This window comes from Callospermophilus lateralis, unplaced genomic scaffold (genome assembly GCF_048772815.1).
Source record: "Callospermophilus lateralis isolate mCalLat2 unplaced genomic scaffold, mCalLat2.hap1 Scaffold_1272, whole genome shotgun sequence".
NCBI classification, from domain to species: Eukaryota; Metazoa; Chordata; class Mammalia; order Rodentia; family Sciuridae; genus Callospermophilus; species Callospermophilus lateralis.
In genome coordinates, this window is record NW_027512453.1 from 95,411 (window position 1) to 100,321 (window position 4,911).

General features: G+C 39.0%; 1 pseudogene; it reads left to right on the forward strand.

Moving 5' to 3' along the window:
- The first annotated feature begins 3,587 nt into the window (after positions 1-3,587).
- On the forward strand, positions 3,588-4,301 carry LOC143386481 (neuromodulin pseudogene; annotated as a pseudogene).
- The last annotated feature ends 610 nt before the right edge of the window (positions 4,302-4,911 follow it).

The window sequence follows — 4,911 nt, forward strand, 5'->3', positions numbered from 1 at the left end:
TTATTTGGACTCTGGTTGACCTTTCATGGAGGATTTTTGGAGTTCCAGTGGAGACACAACAGGGATGACATTATATCTTGCATGACTTTCTACATCTTTCTGATTTTTCCTTCCTCTGCTTACCAATTATATTTCTTTCCACTTCTTAAAGAATTATTCCCAAAATTTCAAAATCTTCTCTATGATGCAGTTGATCCTTGATCTGATATCATGATACTTTGATGCCTACTCTTCCCTTCTATCCACCATTATTTCAGTGTTTCATTACAAGTGAAATATAGTTCTTGCCCTGAAAAGATTTCAAGCATCAGCTAATATGGTAATTCCATTTTTCTTTTTGCAAACCTATACCATGTTTCCTATGAAACCTGACACTCATGGATAGAAATATAACCTGGAAAAATGAAGATTCTGGTTTTGGTTTTCTTAGCACTTTCAATATTTTCAAAAGTTTAGTTCTCACTAAATCATTTTTAACTTTTGTGTGATTCTAAAGGGAATATCAACAAGGTTTTTATGAAGTGAGGGAGTTGATTTTAAGGTCTCTATATAAAGCATGTAATCCCAGCAGCTTTGGTGGATGATGCAGGAAGATTGTAAGTTCAAAGCCTGGCTCAGCAAAATCGAAGCACTAAGCAACTCAGTGAGACTCTGTCTTTAAAAAATACAAAATAGGCCTGGGGATGTGGCTCAGTGTTTGATTACCCCTGAGTTCAATCCCCAGTAGCTCCCCGCCACACAAACACACAAAAGTCTCTATGTTAAAATAAACAAATAAAAATAGTTAGAATAGTACCCCAAAGGAAGAGCTAAGAAACAGTATTAGCTCTCTCAGATATTAAAATGTATTTTAAAGCTTCTCTGTTAACACACCATAATTCTCACAAGTGAATAGGCAGAACAATGAAATAAAATGAAAGAGAAAAGAAACACTACCTAAGAATTCTATGATATAATTAATGTGGTAACTCAAATTAATGAATCAAAAAGGACTTCAATGGAAAGAATGCTGTAAATATTTCAAAGTATACAATATTAGATGTACTCCTCCCATCATATGCAAACAAATAAATTATACAATTCTCAAGGAAACTCCAATTCCTTCCATTTATGGAACATCTTTCCAAATAAATCAAAATATAGATTTGATTCAAAATTGGTAAAGTTAACTATACAATAAGAAAAGTAAGTTTTTCATGGAAAGATCCATATAAACAAAAATTAAAGATAATTGAAAAACCTAGAAAAAAAAACATTTGTAATATGTCAAAGACAGAGGCTAATACCATTAATATAAAAAAGAACTTTCAAGTTTGAAAAAATTACCAAAACTCTCATCAAAAAGCAAGGCAATAATTGCAAAAAGTAGATAATCAATGCAAACAGGAAATTTACCATGAAGACATTAAAATGGACTTTAAATTTGTAAGGTGTTCCAATACAAATTCAAAATAAATTTAGATGTAATTTCTCACCCACCACATTGGCAAGAATTTGGAAGTTAGTGGAGCCTGGGGAAGGAAATTTGGCAATGTCAAACAATACTACATTTGAAGTTACACTCATTCAGAAATGACTCTTCTAGTAAATCATTCTGAATTTACTCTCCCAACAATACAGAACTCTGATGCAGACATTCCAATGTTGTTTCTAACTGTCATATACTGTATTTCTAAATATGCAAACAAAAGAAGGAAGAAAAGCAGAATAAATTATGTGATATTCAATAAGGATATAATGAAGAATAAAGACAATTCTAAACTAAAATTATGTGATTTCCAGTATGAAGAAATCCATATACTGAAAAATATTATGTCTAGTGCTTAGGAAACTAATAGAGAAAAGAGCATTATATATATATATATATATATATATATATATATATATATATATATATATATATATCTGTATTGTATGTGTGCATATCTGAATAAAAGAAATGAAGGGCAGATAAAACAGAAAATAAGCTAGTTTTTACAAAATGTTCAGAAGATGGATGGTAGAATGAAGGAAAAGATTATTATCATATAATAAAAAAATGAGAATATTTATAAAAAAGGATACCATAAATATTTTTTTGATTTAAGGAAGTATATCAATATTATTAATATATATTATAAAATAACAACAGCAACACACAAACACATGTGCACTTGTATACATACAGATGCCATAAAGAAGAGATAACCATATCTGAAATAATAGCCAAAACAGGATACTTATGAACACCACTTTTGTCTGATGTGATAGATAATAATCTGATACATGGGGAGCTCACAATTCTTTAATGAAACTGTGTCAGTTTTGACTAAGGTGTCTGAGACAGTTTAAAGGGAGACTCTGAATATCCAGTCTATTAGCAGGGAGAACTTCACTCAGCTCTGAACACCAGCCATGTCTCATGAAAAAGAGACAAGAGTGCAGAGTCCAGAGAAAAGCCACTCAAGACTTGTGTGTGTGTGTGTGTGTGTGTGTGTGTGTGTGTGTGTGTGTCTTTGCACAGGTCTGCCCATTTGTGAAATGGGGAAAATAACTCTTCTATTTTGGGAGTCTGAGGTTGGAGGATCATGAGTTCAAAGCCAGCCTCAGAAACGGAGCAAGGCCCTGAGCCACTCAGTGAGATCCTGTCTCTAATAAAATATAGAAAAGGGTTGAGGATGTGGCTCAATGGTTAAGTGCTCCTGGGTTCAGTCCTGGTACCAAAACAAAGCTCTCTTATGCCTTCTTCTCTGTGCTGCCTTTCCCTGCCACAGTCATGCTCTACTCAGTGTCATGAACATTGAAAGAAACAGCCACTGCTGATGGGCCACTAAAGTCTCATACTGCTTGTCCCTGCAGTTGTAAAATTATGCCAGTGATTATTCCTGAACAGGTTCAACAGAACCCATGAAATAATATTAATTTCCTATGAATTTATAAAAGCAAAATCAATAAATTTTCTTTTTAAAAATTATTATGGAGATATGTTGTTTAACTCTACAATTCTATGATTTAGAACCTTAGAATACTTTTCCTATTAAATTAAAAAAGTGAAAAAAAAACTGAGTTGAAAAAAATCTTGGGCCTGGGTTTGTGGCTCAGCGGTAGAGAGCTCGTCAAGTATGCGTGAGGAGCTGGGTTCCACCCTCAGCACCACATAAAAATAAATAAAATAAAGGCATTGGGACAGGAAGTGATTAGTCATTGAAAGCTAGTGAACAATTCTGAGAAAGAGACCAGGAGAGAAGAAAAATCAGGGATCTGGGGCGGGTGGAGAAGAGGGAAAAGAGGGAAAAGAAGAGAAGAGAGAAGAGGGAGGGAGGAAGAGAGAGAGAGAGAGAGAGAGAGAGAGAGAGAGAGAGAGAGAGAGAGAGAGAAATCGAGAGCGAGCATGTGCGATGAGCAATAGCTGTGGACCTTACAGTTGCTGCTAACTGCCCTGGTGTGTGTGAGGGAGAGAGAGAGAGAGAGGGAGGGAGGGAGAGAGAGCGCGCTAGCGCGAGAGAGCGAGTGAGCAAGCGAGCAGAAAAGAGGTGGAGAGGGGGGGAATAAGAAAGAGAGAGGAGGAAAGGAGAGAAGGCAGGAAGAAGGCCAGGGACGATACAACCATGCTGTGCTGTATGAGAAGAACCAAACAGGTGGAAAAAAATGATGAGGACCAAAAGATTGAACAAGATGGAATCAAACCAGAAGACAAAGCTCATAAGGCCGCGACCAAAATTCAGGCTAGCTTCCGTGGACACATAACAAGGAAAAAGCTCAAAGGAGAGAAGAAGGGCGATGCCCAGGCTGCTGAGGCCGAAGTTAATGAGAAGAAGGAGGAAGCCCCCGCTGCCGACGGGGTGGGGAAGAAGGAGGGAGAAGGCCCGGCTGCCGAAGGGGCCCCAGCCAAGGCTGACGAGGCCGGCAAAGCAGGAGACACCCCTTCCGAGGAGAAGAAAGCGGAGGGCGCCCCAGATGCTGCCTCCGAGCAGGCGGCCACCCAGGCGCCTGCCCCCTCGGAGGAGAAGGCCGGCTCTGCTGAGACAGAAAGTGCCGCTAAAGCTTCCACTGACAACTCGCCGTCCTCCAAGGCCGAAGACGTGCCCGCCAAGGAGGAGCCTAAACAAGCCGATGTGCCTGCTGCTGTCAATGCTGCTGCTGCCACCACCCCTGCTGCAGAGGATGCTGCCGTCAAGGCAACAACCCAGCCTCCGACGGAGACTGCCGAGAGCAGCCAAGCCGAAGAGAAGATAGCTGTAGATGAAACCAAACCTAAGGAAAGTGCCCGGCAGGATGAAGGTAAAGAAGAAGAACGTGAGGCTGACCAGGAACATGCCTGAACTTTAAGAAATGGCTTTCCACGTCCCCACCCTCCCCTCTCCTGAGCCCTGTCTCTCCTGCCCTCTCTCAACTCCACTCTGAAGTTTCCCTTCCTGTCCTGCTCACGTCTGTGAGTCTGTCCTCTCCCGCCCACTAGCCCTCTTTCTCTCTGTGTGGCAAACATTTAAAAAAAAAAAAAGCAGGAAAGATCCCAAGTCAAACAGTGTGGTTTAAAAATTTTTTGTTTCTTGGTGTTGTTATGGCGAGTTTTTGGTAATTATGATCCAATCATTTTGGGAAATTCTTGCACTGTATCCCAGTTTTTTGATCTGGTGCGTGTGGCCCTGTGGGAGTCCACTTTCCTCTCTATCTCTCTGTTCCAAGTGTGTGTGCAATGTTCCCTTCATCTGAGGAGTCCAAAATATTGAGTGAATTCAAAACCATTTTGTTTTTCTCCTTTTCAATGTGATGGAATGAACAAAAAGGAAAAAAATTCAAAAACCCAGTTTGTTTTAAAAATAAATAAAGCAAATGTGCCAATTAGCGTAAAAAAAAATAATAAAGGCATTGGGTCCAACTGTAACTAAAACAATATTTAAAAAAAAAAAACCTTTAGGCCTTTTCAGTCTG